The following is a 21,118-nucleotide window of genomic DNA, read 5'->3' on the forward strand; positions in this document are numbered from 1 at the left end:
TACTTGGCTTAAGAGTATCATGAATCACCAAGCTGCACAATTAACAGTTAATGTTGACAGTCAGATGACTTTTCTTTATAGCCATATGTATCATTTGTTGCTTCAATATTTCTCTACTTCTCTAAATATATGTTTTCATTGATGTGGGATAGTCTCTCCAATGGTGCTCTTTATGGCCCATCCTTCTTTTCACTTCCTGCACCCTACCATGAGTTCTCCTTAGGGGTTTCCCCAACATTCTGGGAATGTTTCTTTAGTTCTCCTGGTATAAGAAAGGTGCTAGTGCTTTATCAAGTTCTCCCTCATTTTTCTTATATGATTGGCCTAAGTTTTCTGGACATCTGCCTCTGAAGATATCTTTTATTGAACTACCAGGAGAATATATATATCCTCCTATAATAATTAAATACTCAGATATCTCCCTCACATGTGCATGCCCATCTCACTTTGTTGGTCTCTTGGTGCTGAACTGAAATGAATGGCTTTTTGACAATGACAAGCCAAGCACCTTCCCCAATTTTTCCATTTAGTAAGGATTTCTCAAAAATAATTTTCTTTCCATTGCATTCCTCACCCCTAAATTCCTCATCCTGCACATTCTCCTTTCCCTGACACTCTTGGATTCTGCCCCTGGGACCCTGGGCTCTTAGAAGTCAGCTTTCACTTAACCTCACTTACTGGTCATTTGCAAACTGTATAACTCTGCACCCCCCCCCCCCATTTCTCCTTTATGCATCGTCTTTCCTCTTAGAATATCAGTTAATCAACCTTTATTAAGTACCTACTATTGGCCAGCCCCAAACTAAACTCATAGATACAAAGACAGACAAAAGACAGTTCCTATCCTCTAGGGTCTTACAATCTAATGAGATAATATGCAAATAGTTATGTATGAACAAGCTATATACAAGATAAATAGGAAAAATTATCAGAGGAAGGTACTAGAACCTGGAAGAGTTGGGAAAAGCTTTCTGTGTTAAGATGGAGTTTTACTCAAAGGAAACCAGGGGAGCCAGTAGGTGGGGATGAGGAAGGAAAGCGTTCCAGGACAACCAGAGATAAATCTGGGAGCAGAGGGTCTTGTCACCAAATTCAAGAACATATAGGGTGTATATAGAGGTCTGAAGAGAAAGAAGCCTAGAAAAGTGGGGTGCTGACTAGGCATGAACTAGAATGAAGGTAAATTCTTGCTGCAGCTGCCAACTTCTCAACTCTAAGATCTGAGGAGAGGAAAATTGCAGTCATGGGAGCAGCATCCCCAAGCTTAGGAGAAAAGTGAGAGTGCTTGGGGAGTCATCCTTCTTGGGGGCTCCCAGAGTCAGTTCACCTAGGGACACTTAAAAATAGAAACAGCAGCAGCCTGCACATTTTCTCCATTTGGGGCCTGGCACCAACCTGGCCTGGAGCTCTTTCAAGGTAAGCAGAGCCAGCTCCACTCCCCAGGGTTTGAATCTCCTGGGAACAATTATAGACTCACAACTGAGGGCCCTTTACAATGCTCACAAATTAAGTATCTTATGTATCTGATCAGACTGAAGATTCTGGACCCAGATTCATCCCACAGCCCTTCTTCTTGCATTGTGTTTCCTCAGCTCAATCATTCTGCTTTTGGACAAATCCCCCCCCCCCCCCCATCCCTGTCTCTCTGTCTCTGTCTCTGTCTGTCTATCTGTTTTTGTCTCTCTCCCCCCTCTCTCCCCCTTCTCTTCCTCTCCTCTCTCTCTTTCTCCATTCTTTCAGTCTCAAACTGTTTGTCCTTTTTTTGTCCTCTCTTTTTCTATTTTTCTTCCTTTCCACTCTCTCTTCTTCCTTTCTCCATTTCACCCTCATTCTTCTCTATCTCTTTCCTTGTCTCTTTCTCCTTTTGCCCCCTTCCTCGTATCTTTTTAAAACATTTCTATTAATATTTTCATTTCCTTCCCTTTCTTTTATCCCCCATTTCTTTTTACCTCTCTGTCCTTGTCCTCTGCCTCTCTCTGTTTCTTCTCTTCCTTCCCTTCCCAGTCACCCTCTTGGCTTCTTAAACATTCCTCTTTCCTTTCTCTTCTCTTATTCCACCTCTTCTCCCTTCTCTTTGCCTTTCTTCTCTCTATCTTTTCTCCTCCCTTCCCCTTCTCTCTCTCTCTCTCTCTCTCTCTCTCTCTCTCTCTCTCTCTCTCTCTCTCTCTCCTCCTTTCTCCACCTCCCCTCCTCCTCCTCCCCCTCTCTCTTTCTCATTCTCTGCCTTCCCCTCTTTATTTCTCTTTCACCTGTCTCCTTATACTCTTTCCTCTCTGCTGATTCATTCCCAGAATCTATATTAGAAGCCAAGTGTAAATAGGAGAAGGTCTCTGCTACATGCTGTCAGAGTTCTTTTCTGCTCCTTTCAGAAACATTAATGGAGGATGAGGCTCACGAACCCTTCCTGGTCTTTATTCTCTACCTGTCAGCTCCAGCCTTCCAGCTACTCCCCTCCCCATCCCTTTTGAGTAATGCCAAATGACCTGCAAAGGCCCAGGATTGGACTGCCTCCTCCTGAGCAATGGCCATGACAGATTTCTCCCTGCTGGGGACTCTGGGTTTTTCCACACTCTTTCATCTGAGTGGGGTGCTCTTGGGTCTTTAGCATGAAACAGCTTTTGGAAAAAGCTAGGTTTAGAGGGAGAAGGGGTACCAGGCCAATTGCCAAGAGACAGGTAATGGTTTAGAATAGAAGTGGGAAAGCAACCACAACAACCCCCCTCTCTCCTTTCTCCTCATAAACAAGTCAGATTTGTCTTTATTAGGGTTTAGCACACAATAAATATTCACACAATGATTTATAGATTTCCTAGCTGATTCATTAGCTCTCTGATAGGTCCATTTACCATCCTCATTCTCTTTGGATCATAGGTCCTCAGGCTGGAACTGGTTACCCAGAGCAGTCCCTTGGGCCAAGGACAGTGGGTCACATGCTTTCCCTTCCATCTATTTTGCTTCAGAACAGACCTGTCCTTTTCTCATTCCTTCAGGACTTTGCTATGTAGGTGTTACGTATTATTGAGATATACCAATTTATGATTCAACAGATATCTATTGAAGTAGATGTGGGCAAACAGAGACAAATAAAATGTAGTCCCTGCTTTGGGGGACACAGCAGACTTATGTTGGTGCTTAGACCAACACTCAGGTTGGGAAGCACAATCTCCTCCTGGGGAAGAGTATCAGGTTTCAAGATCCACAGTCAAGTAAGTGTAAACCAAATAACCAGGGTTATTAGCTGTTAGCTCTGAATCCAGTGAGGTGAGAAAGCTAAAAATTGGGTGTAAGAGTGAAGATTCAAAGTGGCAGAGGTCAATACTGTTCTAGAAATAAGCTATGGGGTGTGCTAGAGGAGGTGGCCACCTGTCTGACTCAGCTCATCTCCAGTCTTCTATAGTGACTGTTAGAAGGCTCCACTTTCATCCTGATACCCCAGGCTGGGCCGCCGTCAGGACTGTCACACCCTTTTGACTTATTCTCTCCAATAGTGCTATAGATTTGCTCCCCACCCCCATAGAAGCTTCTGGTAGTGTGTTAAGATACTTGTACAATAATGACAATACCAACAAAAGCGTTAAATAATAGGAGAACAAATTAGGTATTATAGAAAGGAGGAGCCACTTGGGCAACCAGGAAGCCTGGTATAGAGGAAATGAGCATTCAAAACTAGGTCTAGAACAATGGGTGGAAGCTCTATAGCTATAAATGTGTGAACAGGATGGGCAAAGAAATGGAGGCAGGAAAAACCAATTCATATTGAAGAGATAACGAGCAGTCCAAATGTCCCAGCACAGAGGCGTAATGGAAGAAAATGGCAAGCCACTCCAGCATCCTTGCCAAGAAAACCTCATGGGTAGCAGGGTCCGCAGGGACACAAAGAGTTGGACACAGTTGAACAACTACAATGAGAGGAAGACTGGAGCAGACTATTACAGTCAGATTAAGAAAAGCCTTGAATGTCAAGCTTGGATATTAGGCACCGGGGAGTCATCAGTGTGAAAGGAGTGATACAACCTAAATGATACTTTAGGAAATAGATAAGAAAGTCAAGATATAGGGAGACCAGTTAAGAGCTCAAAGCGGTAGACCGAGGTAAAAAGGACTTTAGTTAAGGTATGGGGAGAAGGGAAGGAAAGATGTCAAAGATGCTGACCAGACGGAAGGACAGTACCTTTTACTAAGGATCTACAAGCGATAGTTGCTGATCCATTGTTGGGTTCATCATAGAATGGATTCCTTCTCGGATATAGATTGGCCTAGAAAGTTTTTTTTCCCTGAGATTCTGTGGTCCTTTGACAGTTCTTGGAGAAAGATTGGTTATGGAGAGGACCAAATAAAAGATAATTCTAAAACCCGATTGACTGAGAATGGTAAGAAAAATAAGAAACATGAAATGAAGAATAATTTGGGGGGTAGAAGATGATAAAATTCGGTTTCAGGCATGTGCAATTTGACCTGGTTTCATGTCCAGTCTCTGTTACTTACTGATCATGAAGAAGTCTTTTCTGCTTCCTGGATCTCAGAGGATAAGGAAATCATGAGCTACCTTAAAACTCATTCCAATCCAAGTAGATGAAGAAAAGGTCCTAGACATTAATAACTAGAAAAAAATGAAAGTTAAAGCAACTTTGCGGTTCTCCCTCATACCCAACAGATTGGCAAAGATGACCCAGGAGGAAAATGACAGCTGTTGGAAAACAGTCACATTAATCCCATGTTGGTGGACTGAGAATTGGTCCAGTCATTCTGTAAAACAATTTGGAACTGTGACCCAAAAGTCACAAATCTCTTCATACCCTTTGACTAAACTCCGCCACTTTTAGCTCTATAATAGAGAGCTAGAATTTTATTTATAACTTTCTTTTTCTATTCTACCACATACACGAAAATATTTATTTTATTTGGTGTTTGCTAAATTCAGAATTTTTTTTTCAGTTGGGGTGGGGATAGAAATGAGATTGCAGAGGGTCTTGGAGGAAATAGATAATGAGAGAGTGGAAATGTCATATAAGTGGCCCCAGCTGAAATGTAATTGGGAAATATTTAACTAACTATACAAAAATGCAATAGTCATAAATGTTACTATTGGGGTGACTCGTTAGAGCAATGTATAGAGTGCCAAGCCTGGAGGCAGGAAGACTCTCAGCTTTCTCAGTTCAAATCTAGCCTCAGACATTACTGTGTAAGTCACTTGACATTGATTGCCTCAGTTTCCTCTTCCATAAAATGAGCTAGAGAAGAAAATGACAAGCCCCTCTGGTATTTTTATCAAGAAAATTCCAAAATAGGATCATGAAGAGTTGGGCATGACCCAACAATAACACCATCATCAATCCCCATCCTTAATCACTTCTTTGCTCAAGGACAGAATCTAAGGACAACCGAGAATGGGGAGTAATAAGAGGGAATTAAGTAGGTTGGGGAGAGAGAAATTGAGTCTAACTGATGGATGACACTTGGATCTCGTCTCCCTTTCCTTGCTATAATTCTTTGCTCCTCTAAAGGACCTTCTTCATTTCCCAGGTGTTCAGGTCTCTCATACAAATTCCATAGCATGCCTCACCATAGTTCTACCCCTCTTCCATGCTACCTGCTCAGAAATCCATTCCCCTCCTCCCCAAACCCCAACCACACTTCAACTTTCATTCCTTTTGTGCAGATGTTAAAGAGGCAATCTGATAAGCCAATCCACAAGGCTTGAGGGTATTTACATTTTAAGAGAGGAGCCTTGTTAACCAAAACAAATCTCTAATTAGTGGAATTCCAGGCTATGTGACAAAGTGAAGTGAGATTTTTCAAGCAGTTTGATGGAGATATTTGCCAAAGCCTGGTTCCACATTTTTCAAGAAAAAAAGGGGGAAAACTTTCTAACAATAGCAGATGTTATGATGGCATTGTCTGGGATGCAATGATCCTTTACATACCTAACTCATTTCCGTTTGTGAGGTTGGTACGATAGGTACCATCTCCATTTTGCTGATGGAGAAACTGAAACTTACCCAGTATCACACATTAGTAGGCATCTGAGGCTAGATTTGAATAGTTTAACTGTCATCCCCCCTTTAGGATTCTTGAAGAAACTGGGAGTATTTGATCTGGAAAAGAAAAGAGGAGATTTAAAGGGAGCAATAGTTTTCGAGTGCTATTATTTGAAAGACAGGGTTGAGATTGGGAACAGCCAATCTTCTACTATATCAGATAGAGAGTCAGAATTTTTGTTGTTGTTTGGCCATGTCCAGTTCTCCATGACTCTATCTGGAATTTTCTTGGCAAAGAAACTGGAGTGGTTTGCCCTTTCCTTCTTCAGTTCATTTTACAGATGAGGAAACTGAGGCAAACAGAGTTAAGTGACTTGGCCAGGGTCACAGAGCTAGTAAGTGTCTGAGGCCAGATTTAAACTCAAATTTGACTCCAGACCAAGTGTCCCAAGCATATAGCATCACCTGACTGCTCTACAGTCAGAATAGCTGGATTCAAATCCCAGTTCCATCACTACCTGGTCCTAGAGTGTCCTAGAGTGAATCAATTCACCTCTACATTGAAAAATGAGGGATTTAGAGTAGATGATTTCTCAAATTTCCTCCCAATTCGAAACTTATGATTCTATGACTTGTTTTGCTCAACTGCAGAAGATGGAGAGAGGAAAACCTTTCATTTTTAGATTTGTATGGAAAAAAATGACCTGTTTAAGAGGTGGTGAGTTCCCTGAGGGTCTTTCAAATGAAAGCTAGATGATCACTAAGAGTAATGAGAAGATTCAAAAGTGGGTGTGGTGACCTGTGATGTCATTTCTAGAGCTGAAATATTGTGATTCTAGGTAAATTCTAGGTTAAAAAAGGACTTTCTTTCTTATATCTGTGTTCCTTTAGGTTGCTTAGGTCCTTGAAAGATCTGTGGTTCAATTTTCAGCAAAGAGATTGGATTGAATGATCTTTGGCTTACAAATTTAATGACTCTGACTAAACCTCATGATCCAGAAAGGGGTAGTGTAATTATTGAGAAAACAATGGAAGAGACCCTCAAAAATTTCCATTTTACAGATAGGGAAACTGAGACCCAGAGAAACAAAGTGATTTGGCTGAATCAGAATGTGAATCCAAGTTTTTTGACCCCCAACTTGGATTTTGTCTTTTATCTTTGTATCTTTCAGTTCTTTATGGGATATAGTTACTTAATAAATATTTATTAACTGTCTGGTTGATCCATCATGCTACCTTCTGAGTATTGTTGAAGTGCTCAGAATTACTCTGCTCTGCTTTGCCTTTTCTTTTTCATCTTTAAATCTCAATTGTTTATTAAGACTTTATTAGACTCATGTCTTTCTGGTTCAGGAAGGGAGATACACCCTAGCAAAATTTTCTGTAGGAGTTAGGCTTTTAATTAAAATTTAATTTAATTTATTTTTTAAAACTCATTTATTTTCACATTACTTCAGTAGGCTTGTTGTAAAAATAAACATAACCAACCCTCCCTCTCCCCCACAAAGATAGAGAAAACTAGAAAAATAAAGTGAGAGAAAAAAAGATTCACAGTTCACTCCTGTGTCTTGTCTATATATACTTTAGTCTGTGTTCAGATACCACCAGCTCTGACTCTGGGATGGATAGCATTCTTTATCATAAGTCCATCAAAGAAGTTGCTTCAATATTTTTTCTCACAGTTGCTAATGCTAACTGAATTTTCCTCCATCCTATTGCTCCCCATTTATTCTATTCTTCCTCTCCTTTTACCCCGTCTCTCCTCAAAAGTGTGTTGTATCTGACTTCCCTCTCCCACAATCTTCCCTATCTTCTATCACACCTCCCCATCCCTCCCCGTCCCCTTTCTCACATCCCTTTCCTCTCCTTTTCCCCTCTAGGGTAAGATGGATTCCTATACCCTATTGAGTGTGTATGTTGTTTCCTCTCTTAGCCATCTCTGAAAAGAATGAAGACTCTTTTATTCTCCCTCACCTTATCTTCCTTCCACTCCATTGAAAAAACTTTTTCTTGCCTCTTTTATATGAAATATCTTAACCCATTCTATCTCTCCTTTCCCTTTCCCCTAGTACATTCCTTTTTTCTCCCACCGACTCCATCTTTAGACTATATATCTTTGTATTCAGTTCACTCCTGTGTCTTGTCTATTTATACTTCTAACTGCTCTAATAAATGAGGTTCATAGGAGTTATCAGTATTATCTTCCCATACAGGAATACAAGCAGTTCAACATCATTAGATCCCTCAATCTGCCCTTCCTATGTACCCTCTCTATGCTTCACCTGAGTCCTGTACTCAAAGATCAAACTTTCTATTCAGTTTTTGTCATTTCAGCAGGAAAGTTTGAAAGTCCCCTATTTCATTGGATGTCCATATTTTCCCCTGAAAGAGGATGCTTAGTTTTGCTGGGTAGTTGGTTTTCTGTTGTAATCCAAGCTCTTTTGCCTTCCAGAATATCATATTCCAAGTTCTAAATGTAGACACTGCTAAATCTTGTGTAATCCTGACTGTAGCTTCACATTATTTGAATGATTTCTTTCTGGCTGCCCGTAATATTTTCTCTTTGACTTGGGAGTTCTATTGCTTTGCCTTTTCTTAATGGAAATAATGCAAATACTTACAAAGTTCCTTCTGTGAGGGGTGGGGGAGGGAAGCAGGGTTAGGGGGAAAATTGTAAATTTCAAAACAAATAAAATCTATCTAAAAAAAGATTACAATGGGAAGAGTAAATAAATTGTTGTCTGATATAAAAAAGTAATATGAAAATCCAGCCTCTGATGGTTCATTTGTGTTTGACTGGCATTCCAAAGAATTGATCAGTACTCAATGGCCAAAGTGGAGTGCTTCAAGGAGAGCACAGTAAAAAATATTACATTCTAATTATCCAATTTTCTGTGAAACATGATGGTGATTCAATTTCCAGCAAAGAGATGTTAGCAAGAATATGATAGCAGGATGTGCTTGAAATTTCACACTTCAAATAAACAGATAGCAGGACCAAGAGAGTCCTATAAGTATCAGCCTTTGGAATGAAAGACTGTAAGTCAATGGTGTTCAGCTTATTGCATTCTTCAGGCTGTTTCTGTTCCATCTCTGGTTGAAGTCATGTTGAAACTGATTCAGGGCATGTATGGGTGGGAGAGAGAGACAGAGAGACAGGCACACACACACAGAGTCAGAGACAGAGACACAGAGACAGAGACAAAGACAGGCAGAGAGACAGAAACAGAGAAGAGAGAAAAGAATGGGTATATGATAGAGTTGAAAAGAAGCTCCTCAGTCTATCCCAGAGATCACAAAAAAGGTTTAAAAAACTCACATATACAAAAATATTCATAAAAGCTCTTTTTTGTGGTGGCAAAGAATTGGAAATTGAGGGGATACTGATTAATTGGGGAGGGACTGAACAAATTGTGGTATCTGAAGATTATGGAATAGTATTGTTCTATAAGAAATCTTGAGGAATGGGACTTCAGAATAGCCTGGAAAAACTTGGGTGAATTGATGCTAGGTGAAGTGAACAGAACCAGAAGATCATAATACATAGTAACAGCAATATTGGATGATGATCAACTATGATGAGCTTGGTTTATTTCAGTAGTACAATAATCAAAGACAATTCTAAAAAACTTGTGATGGAAAATCCCATCTATATATCCAAAGAAGGAACTGTGGAGTTCAAATGCAGAACAAAGCTTACTATCTTCATATTTAAAAGTTGTCTTAAGTATTATTTTCCCCCTCTAATTTTCCCCCTTTAATTTGAGTCTTTTTTCACAACATGATTGAAATGGATTTATGTTTAGCATGGTTATATACATGTATAGCCTATATTGTATTGCTTTTTCTTGGTGAGAGGGAGAGAAGGGAGGGAGAAGAGTGTAAACATCAAAGCCTTGCAAAATAATTGTTCTAAACAGCCATTGCATGTAGCTAGAAAAATAAATACAATATTTAAGAATTTTGGAATAAGAAAATCTGGGTTTAGATCTTGGCTCTGCCATTTGTTACATCTGTCATCTTGGTTAAGTCACTTCAGTTCTCTGGGTCTCAGTTTCCATAACTATAAAATGATGGTCTTGGAAAAGTTGAACTAACAAGCAGCTGCCTTTGTAATCTGGAGCCCTTACTCCTGGTGGGACCTTGACCAAATCACAATCTCTTTGGACCCCAGTTATTTTATCTTTAAAATAAGGTAAATAATACTTTCCACACCCATCTTCCTGAACCCCATAGTTACAAACCTTTAATGGTATAATGGATAGAGCTCTGAAGTCAGGACCTCAGTTCAAATATGACTTCAAACATGTACTAGCTATGTGACCCTGGGCAAGTCACTTAACTTTGCCTTAAAAAAAATCACTCTACAAATATAAAGAAACAATGTGAGAGGAATTTTCATTCTAAAGAAGGAATATATATATATATATATATATATATATGCAGAATAAATACAAATCCCAAGGTCACTTGGAGCTATAAATCATGATCTTAGGATCCCTCGTGGATTTCTTCAAGCAAAGGCTGAATGGTGGCTTATCTGGTGTTTTGTAAAGGGGGAATTGATTTCTTTGGGGCCTGACTTGGCCTCCATGATTGGAATCTGATTCCATTAACTTCAACTCTTTTTTTTTTAACAGAAGAGAATGCTGAGATCTTGGGGGTGGGGTGGGGGGAAGGATGGTTAAGATGCTTTCACAGGTTGTAACTGTTAAAGGTAGAATTTCAATCCAGGTCTTCCAGTTCCCAAGTTGAGTTTTCTGAACACTGCCCACTGAACCACACTGCCATTGACATGCTAGGTTTTTGGTACAGAATCTGAGTATTTTTGGAGAAGCTAAAGATTTTCTTTTTGGGCTCCCATGAAACTTTCCCAAGGGTGAGTGGTGTGTGTGTGTGTGTGTGTGTGTGTGTGTGTGTGTGTGTGTTTTTCCAACTGAGGCCAAGAGGTCAACTCGAGTGTGGTGATGACAAATCAAATCTACTCAGTGTTTGGAAACTCCCCTTTCAAACCTCCCCGAGACGGGATTAAGGGAGAACAGGTTTGGCCCGTTTTCAGTAGAATCTTCATCTGATTTTCATCTGGAGCAAGGCAAGACACAAGGGGGGTGGGGGAAGGCAGGCAGCATCCCTGCTCTGGCTGACTCCGACTCCCTTGGCTCCTACCTCCCCTAGCAGCCGGCTCCGGGAGATCAGAGGCAACACAGTGCCACCTCCTGGAAGGAGAGCCAAGCCCGGGGAGCCTCCGGCCTGGACAGAGATCCATCTCTCACACCCTAACAGGAGAAAAGACACTCAGAATCTCCTAGAAAGAGACCTCAGAGATCATCTGACCCAATTCCCTCATTGGGCAGTGGAGGAAACTGAGGCCCAAGGAAAGCAAATGGTTGGCCCAAGTCGTACATACAGTAAAAGATAAAGGCAGGATTTGAATCCACATCTTCTGATTTCAGATCAGCATTCCCCTGTCTTGTAAGAGAGCTACTTTGATTGGGCAGATATTGGGTTGGGGGGGAGGGAGAGAGAGAGAGAGAGAGAGAGAGACAGACACACACACACACACACACACACACACACACAGAGAGAGAGAGAGAGAGAGAGAGAGAGAGAGAGAGAGAGAGAGAGAGAGAGAGACAGAGACAGAGACAGAGACAGAGACAGAGAGACAGACAGAAGCAGAGAGATGGAAACAGAGAAAGAGACAGAGAGAACAGAGCATCTGTGTGTCTGCTCATGAGTGACTGTGATCCACAGAATAACTTCTTCCTGGTTGACCCCTTTCCTGGGAACTTGGGTGAAGTTCTTGGGATATAATTAACATGAGATTGTGGATGGGGTATCTGGTTCATGTCAATCTCTTACTTCTATCAAATAGACTCTATTTCCCCTTTCCAACATTCTGCTGATTGCCACACTTTGATGGTGGTGCTATCATAGAGTTGAAGCTGAGATCTCAGAAGCCAAGTTGTTCAACCCTGTCATTTTACAGATAGGGAAAGTGAGGAACAGTAAGATGGCAGGATTGTAGAGTTAGAGTTTGAGGGCACCTCAGGGGTCATCTAGTTCCATCCTATTATTTTATGAATAAAGACACCGAGATGGAAACTTGCTCCTGGACACATAGGCTCTAAGTCACATTTGAATACAAGTCTTTTGACTGTAAATCCATGATTTGCCCACTTAATTCCCAGGAGTCATGGGTTTCCATCTATCAGTGCAAAGTACATGTCCCATGTTCAAATCCCACTTTTGTCTCTCACTACTTGTGGGATTTGGGCAAATTACTTAACCTTGTCTCAGTTTCCCCATTGCCAAATAAGCATAATATTACATTACACATCCACCACAGGGCTGCTTTTCATTAACAAATCTGCAAAAATAAAAGTACTATCATCACCATCATCATCATTACTATTAGTTTTAGAAAAATATTCAAGATCCCCCCCCCCAAATTCCTGAGTCAAGTTTTGCATTGGCTCCAAGTCTCCTAAGAAAAATCATAGCCCTTATTTCCAAGAATGCTTTTGCTTATTAGCTGAGGAGCTGACACTAGCTGCATCCTCCACTAAGTCCTAATTCACTGGGATGAGAAAATGACCCTTAGTTCTTGAAAGCTTTGCCAGTGGAGTACAAGTCCCAACAAACTGGAAAGATTCGAGGGAGTGGCACAGTGAGGTATTGAATGTCTGCAAGTAGGGATCTGAGAGATCTCTCTTAATGAACAGGAAACTGGGCTGAGAGTCAAGATGTGGGTTCAAATACCACCTCTGTTATTTACTATACATGTGACCTTCCCTGTGCCTTAGTTTTCTCATCTGTAAAATAAAAGTTAGTTAGACTCGATGGCTTCTAAGGTCCTGATTCAACACACTTTCAAGGAGTCTCATCTCCAGGTTGGTTATTGGAGAATTCATTTTTTTAGGGGCAGCAACTCAGGAAGACCCAAAGATCATAGCATCAAACGGGACTTAAGAAGTCTTCCATTCTAATGAATATGAGTTCCTGTAACAACATGGACTCTTGATTAGTAGACTTCAAGTATGGGGAGCTCACTGCTTCTCAAGACCATTTTACTTTTGACAGGTCTCATGATTGGGAAGTATATGCACCAATCAAAATTTTGTCCTTAGGGGTCAAGCAGATAATTCAAACCCCCTCTTCCCCATGACAGCCTTTTAGAAAATTTGGAGTCAACAGTCTCAACACCTGGCAGCTGCCTCTTCTTGCTTCCTTGCTTCCTGGCAAGGCTGGCATGCGGTCTGTTGAGAGCCATTTAGTCAGTTTTGCTGCTGTTGGGCAAGATGAAACTTTACTTTAAAGCAAGGCCCAGTGAAAAGCTTTGTTTCATCAAAGGAGTCTTAGTAGCAGAGACACAAAAGCTTATCTGGGCGCCTCTCATTCTCATGGATGGGCACACAGATATGCTTTTATCATTCATGGAATCAAAACCCACTTAATGTGGTGGAAGAAGAATGATTGACTTACTCACCATCCAAGTTTCAAGCCAAAACCTCAGGAGGGACCATGGACATCGCCCTGGGCCCCTCCTTAATGGCCTAGACTTCTTAGTGAGTCACTTTTTTTTTGTAATAGAAATCTTCCTGGTTGGTATTTCCTCCATAAAATTTAAGCTTAAAATTCTCATATCCATCTTCTCTAATGTGCTTTAGGTGAGAAGTACCTCAACTCCTTTCTCTTTGGTGTCTCTCTCTTTACATTTTCCCTGAACCCTTTCGGGTTCCTCTTTATTCCAACTTTGAATTATATCTATTTATGTGCATACTGAATCCTACCCAGTAGAATGTAAGCTCATTGGGATAAAAGGGCTGTGTCATGAAGGAAAAAAATGTCGTCAGTCCCTAGGCTGGTGCTCTGCATAGAGGAGGAAGTTAATAATTGTTTGCTGGAGCATTGTGTGATAATCTATTATGACAGACATCGCTCTTCTCAGCAGCAAACTGATCAGAGACAACTCTAAAGAATCTGTGATGGAAAATACCATCCCCATCCAGAGGAAAAAGCTAGAGTCTAAACACAGACAAATCATACTATTTTCAATTTTGAACATTTGTTTTATGCATTATTCCCCTCCCCCCCATGTCTCCCCCTTTTGTTCGGATTCTTCTTTCACAACAGGACTAATATGGAAATACTTTTTTATACATAGTTATATGTGTATAACCTTTATCAAACTACTAGTAGCCAAGGGGAGGAAGGAGGGGAGGGAGGGGAAAATGTGGAATTGAAAATCTTACAAAAATATGACTATTTAAAACTCTCTTTGCATGTAGTTGGAAAAATAAATTAATAAAATTATAAAAAATTATTTGCTGAATGAACTTGAATTGAATTAAAAACCAGAATTCCCCAAGTCTAGGACTTGGTAGAAGCATTAGACAAGAAGAAATGACTGTGATGTGTTATATTATGGTGGTTGTAAGGGTGATCGGTGGTGTGTGTGGGAGGGAGTAGATATCTAGGCATCAATTGATCAACATTTGATTTGAGGAGTCAAAAAACCTCCCAAACAAACAACAAACCCAATCCTGGTTACCTGAATAATGTAACACTTTTAGGTGGCTGTTATTCAATTTACAGACTTTGGGTGCCATTTTCCTCTACTTCAAACTCCCACCTGATTATATGTGACTGTTTCCTGTACTGGAATCTGTGGTGAGAACCAAAGATTCTGGGGAGAATAATATAAAAGACATCCCACCCCACCCCTAAGATGTAAATGTTCAGCATATGGTTCTTGACCCATCAAATGAGTTTAGCATGGTGCCTGGGACATAGTAGATGTTAAATAAATGCTTCTTCTCTTTCCCTGTCCTACTATATTTCCCCTCTCTCTTTTGTTTCTCTTTAGTTTTTTCTTTCTTGTGCTGAAAAGGAATGAGTTGGTAGACAGGACATTTGTTACATACTGTCCCCTCTGGATGTGGAAAAATAGGGACACTAATGTGTTGTTGGTGGAGTTGTGAACCAATCTAATTTTGTAGAATAATTTGCAACTGTGCCCAAAGGGCTATAAAACTACATATATTTTGATCCAGCAACACCACTTCTAGGTCTGCACCCCAAACACATCAAAGAAAAAGAAAAAGGACTTATATAGAATAAAAAAATAAAATAAATAAAAAATAACCTATACAGTACAAAAATATTTACAGCATCTCTTTTTGTGGTGACAAAGAATTAGACAATGAGGAAATGCTCATCATTATGCCAAACATAGTGTTAGCACAAAAGTAATATAATCCCTGTCCACAAGGAGCTTACATTCAAAGGAGAATGCAATACATACATATACATGCATATTTATATACCCCCACGTGTGTGTGTGTGTGTGTGTGTGTGTGTGTGTGTGTGTGTGTGTGTATGATAATTGGAAGTAGAGGTGGCACTGATAACTAGTGGAAATCAGGAACTGGTTTCGTTCACATGGAAGATGGTGCTAGAGGTAATGACTGAACAAATTGCTCTCTATGATTGTGATGGAATATTATTGGGCTATAAGAAATGGGGAGCAGGATGCTTTCAGAAAAACCTGGAAAGACTTATATGAACTGATGCAAAGTGAAATGGACAGAAACAGGAGAGTATTGGGCTCAATAATAGCAATATTGTACAACTAAGAATGACATAGCTATTCTTAGTCTTGCAATGATCCAAGATAGTTCCAAAGAACTTATGATTTTTTAAAATGCTGTTTGCCTCCAGAGAAAGAACAGATAGAGTCTGAATGAATATTGAAGCATACTTTAAAAAAAACTTTATATTCTTGATGTTTTTTTTAAATCTGTGTTTTCTTTTATAATATGATAAATGTGGAAATGTTTTGCATGACTGCACAGGCATAATTTATAGAAAATTGCTTGCCTTCTCAAAGAGGGAAAAGAGGAGGGAGAGAATTTGGAACTAAACATTTTTAAAAAACAAATGTAAAAATGTTTGTTAAAATATAATTGAGAAAAAAATTAAAAATCCTGTTTCCTCTGGTGAAGGACAAACTTTATGTTTCTTTTCATCACCATTTACTCTTTATAGCATGAATCTTTAAGCCTGGATGGCCCACCATTAACTAGCTGTTCCTCTTACCTCTGTGTCATACTCTCTCTGCCTTATACATATTTCTATCAATTGTCTCTGTCCCCATGCCATCCTTAGGTAAACTTAGACAGTTTTTAGACAAAAATTTATGATTTCTTTTAGTGGGACAATCCCCCTTGCAGATCTCCATTTGCTTTACAACTTATACAGACATTAAGAGTCTGGTCATGTACAAAACCGGTTGGTATCAGAGGTAAGATTTCAGTTGAGGTCATTCTGACTCCCAGGTTGGTCCTTAACCACTGCACTACTCTACCTCTATTAGAATGTTTTCGAGTTGGTTTTTTTTTTGGCAAGGCAATGGGGTTAAGTGACTTGTCCAAGGTCACACAGTTAGGTAGTTATGAATTGTCTGAGGACAGATTGAACTCAGGTCCTTCTGACTCCAAGGCTGGTGCCCCACCTCTACTATAATGTTAAAACCAACTGAAGTTGCACAACAAGAACATGGCCCCTTGGAAGCTCCAAATTGTTTGTTCTGGCTCATTAGGTCTAGTATTCTCTTGGGAAGTTTTTGTCTTGTTTCTCAGTTATAGAATTTTTTTTTTTGATCTTGGTTGCATGAATTCCAAGGAGGTGCTCTCTCTCTTAAGGAAGCCTACTTGGTAGAGTGAAATAGGAAAATCAGCATTTTCTGCTATTGATTTTCTGTGTGTCCTTGGACAAGTTGCTTAATTATTCTGTGCAGGGAAGCAAATAAAAGATGTGGAAGTGATCCATTGAATATAAGCATCACTTGAATGTAAAGAATTATAATTATAATGCCAAAAATGTATATAATACATGAAGATTTGAATCCTACCTCATTTACTTACTGTGTGGTCCTGGAAAGATAATTTAACCTTTCTTAGCCTCAGTTTCCTAATCTGTAAAATGTAGATAATAATAAACACCTACTCACAGTATATATATATATATATATATATATATATATATATATATGCATATATATATGGAGAGAGAGAGAGGTGAAAATTTTTGAATGACTTGCCCAGCATGAGTCAATAAAGGTTTGGGGCAGCATTTGAACTCAGGTCTTGCTGACTCCAAATCCAACTCTCTATCCACTGAAATCCCTAATTTCCTCTGTATCCTTTGATTGTACCCTATATAATTTTAGACAGTTGTCTGAATTCAGAGTAGTTAAATGACTTAGCCATGCTTAGATCCAAATCTTTGAAGCTAGGTCTTCCTGACTCTGAAGTTCCTTATTCTCTCTATATGTTAAGCTGCCCCACTATATACTTATGGCTCTGTATGGTTTACAAAAGATGGTAGCCCAATTGACCCACAACAAAGGTCCAATCAGCTCATCAATTATCAAATATTTGTTAAGCACCTTTTAAAGATGTGCCAAACAATGCTAGAACAAAATTAATATAGTCCCTGCCCACAAAGAGCTTTGGTTCAATGGATTACATACCTATTCATATATATATATATATATACATATATATATATGCATGTAATACACACACATATGGATATAAATGATGTTTGGAAGTTGGCACTGATAGCTGGTAGAAATCAAGAACTGGCTTCATTCATGTAGAAAGTGATGCTAGAGGTACATCTTTTTTTTTTTTAGGTTTTTTTTGCAAGGCAATGGGGTTAAGTGGCTTGCCCAAGGCCACACTGCTAGGTAATTATTAAGTGTCTGAGACCGGATTTGAACCCAGGTACTCCTGACTCCAGGGCTGGTGCTCTATCCACTGTACCACCTAGCCATCTTTGTGGAAGCTGAGGGAATCCCTAGAAGGGAGTACTGTAGTATAACGATGATGACAATGCTTTATCATATAATAATAATAATAATAATAATAATAAAATATAGAATAATGATATAATTATATAATGCTTTATAAAACACTTATATATTTTACCTGATTTGACACTAATAATCCTATGAAGTAGGTACTTCATCTGCATTTTGAAGATGTAGATGAAGAAAATGAAGCTGAGAGTAGTATATATATTTTTTCCTCCCCATTTTATAGTTGGGGGAAATAAGTTTCAAGAAAGATTCTAGGTGACTAACTTCTGGATATATGGCTAATAAGTAAAGGGGTAGGATTCAAACCCTCCATCATTTTCCCCAATAGACTACAGATAACTGGGGTGAAATTAGTCCGATTTTTCTTTATAAACAAAGTGAATTTTAGACATTATTCATTGGTGTCACCAATGAATGCAAAGGAACATGATAGCTTAGTGAATTTATTTTTCAAGAAGCTAGCCAACATTAATTAAGCACCTAGTGTATATATATCAGGCATTAATTGTGCTAAGAGCAGGAGATACAAAGAAAAGGGGGAAAAAGCAGTCTCTACTCTCAAGAAGCACAGCTAACTAATGGAGTAAGGAATCAGGAGGAAGAACTAGACTCTAGTCTCATCTGTATCAGTAATTTGTGGTATGAGCTAAGGAAAGCCACTTTCTTCCTCCCCAACCTCAAGACCCCCAATTCCCCTGGCTCCTAGGTTTCAGCCTGGCAGCATAGTCAACAGCTTTTCCAACCAACCATAGGTTGAGTGATGGATAAGAATCACAGGAGAGATCACCAATCCTTGGACAATTTAGCATTCTCAGGTAACCCCCCCCCCCCCCCAGGATTTCTCTTATGCTTAAGCAGAATTGACAGGGTCAGATTGCCAAACTCATAGGCTTTAGGGAGAGGGACTGGACACAAGATTTCATTGTTTTAGGGGACTCTCTGGTAAGGAAACTCCTCCTTGCCAGTGCAGTTTGGTTCCTTCTCTGCAGGTTGGCCTCCAACTCTAGATTTCACTACCATGTCCCCTTTCACTCACTTTCTTCCTGCCCTTCCCAAGTTTCTCAGTTCCATTTTATATATTGTTTTCCCCATTAGATTATAAAATCCTTGAGATCGAGGGCTTTTTTTTCTTTAGCATACACAGCGCCAGCTTTGTAGTAAATGCTTTATTAATAATGCTTGCTGTCTTTTTATTACCTTAGGAGGTTGCTAAAGCATTGACAACTTAAGTGATTTGCCCAGGATGTCAGAGGCAGGGCATCAATCCTGGTCTTGATGGCCCCAAACTGGCAGTTATCCTGAGGTAATCTGGTCCTCCTCCTTTTCATTGACAAGGAAACTGAGACCCTTGGAGGTTAAATGACCTGTCCAGGGTCACAAGAAAGTAGGTGATAGATTAGAGTTCTAACTGGGGCTTCTGACTGCAAGAGGATGTGTACAGGGATAATTGGAGCTTCCTGTGCCTTCTTAAATGATGAAAAAATTCCACTGCTCCATCAGATTCTTTAGTGTAATGTTTTGTCTGTCTTCTGTCTGTTACAAGGCAGATAGCTTAGAAGGGAAGATTACAGATTGTTTTCAGTATCACTTTATTTTGAATGATTTTATCAGATCCTTTTGCTGAGGACAAGTTTTATTAAGAAAGAAGGAGAGAGACTCCATGTGGGCTCTCGGCTCCCAAGATGGAAGGTAACTAAGTGAAAATCTAAGATTTAAGGAACCAAAGCTGACTTTATTTGATTCACATATCCTCTTGGAGTTAGCCCCATACACAGCTTCTACATATAATAGGTAATTATCAACATTTTATAAAATTTTGTAGACTTGAATTCCTTTTCCTGCTCTGATTCTGATTCTGGACTTTGATCCTGTGCCTCAGTTGCCTTCTAATACTGAACGTTCCTTTAGCGCTTTGGCCTTCTCACTCTGGAATTTCCTTGTGACCCTCTTTTTTCATTGGTGCTTCCATTTTGGGGAAGGATCCGTACTGGCCAATCTTTATTCTTCTGACATTCTGGACTTCAATATCATTTTCCCTTATGCTGCCAACATTTTCCAGTTCTCTTTTTTTTTTTTTGTGATGCATTTCATCATCACAATGTAAGTTCTTTGAGAGAAGGGACTGTTTTTCTTTTTACTCCTATTTTTATCCTTAGCATTGTGCCTGCCAGATTGTAGGCATTTAATAAATACTTGTTCATTAAACATGGAATGGGGAGGCAGCTAGGTGGCACAGTGGCTAGAGCGCCGGCCCTGGAGTCAGGAGTACCTGGGCTCAAATCAGGTCTCAGACACCTAATTATTACCTAGCTGTGTGGCCTTGGGCAAGCCACTTAACCCCATTTGCTTTGTAAAATCCTAACACCCCCCCCCCAAAAAAAAAACCAAAACCAAAAAAAAAAACATGTAATGGAATTGAATGAAATAGATTGATTCTTGGGAGATCATGTCCCTTCATTCTGGCCTTTTCCATCTCACGATCTTTGTTAGATTAGGAAGAAGGCATATGATAAGGAGAATAAGAGTAAGGAAATTTTCAAAAAGATGAATAAATCCTTATTGTGAATATTGTATCAGAGCTTCTTGGTTAGGTACCAAATGACTTTTGAAGTCTCTTCTAGGGGTAAGATTCTATGATTTTGTAGCTGTAAACCTTGTCTCCCTGTCATGACAACCATTTCCTGAGAAGGAAAAATGGAGAGAAAGAAGGAAGGAAGGAAGGAAGGAAGGAAGGAAGGAAGGAAGGAAGGGATAAAGGGAAGAATAGAGATTGGGAGGGAAGAAAGGAAAGGAAAGTGGGAGAGAAAGAAGGAAAAGAAGGAGAGAGGAAAGGGAAGAAAGAAGGAAGGAAGGGAGGGAGGGAAAGAGGAAAACATTTACTTATTAAGTGAAGACCCTGTGTTAAGCCTTGGAAATAACAAATTCAAGCAAAAAAAAAAAAAAAAAAAGACAGTCTCTGCCCTCAAGGAACTACCATTCTAAAGGGAGAAAACAGGACCCAAATGGGAGGCAAAAAGCTGAGAAATGGGGAGAGGGAAAAGGAAGCTACTTGGTTTGGGAGTTTTGAAATCCTGATTCCTTAGGAAAGATATATTTAGAAGTAGAATAACCTTAGAGGTCATCTAATCCAATCTCCTAAATTTACAGATGAGAAAACTGAAACCCAGGTAGGGAAAATGAGGTACTCTAGAATACATAGGTAGGAGGTGGCAGAGCCAGGATACCAAATTCAGCTCTCTTTTCTCTGTACCCA

This window comes from Macrotis lagotis, chromosome 3 (genome assembly GCF_037893015.1).
Source record: "Macrotis lagotis isolate mMagLag1 chromosome 3, bilby.v1.9.chrom.fasta, whole genome shotgun sequence".
NCBI classification, from domain to species: domain Eukaryota; kingdom Metazoa; phylum Chordata; class Mammalia; order Peramelemorphia; family Peramelidae; genus Macrotis; species Macrotis lagotis.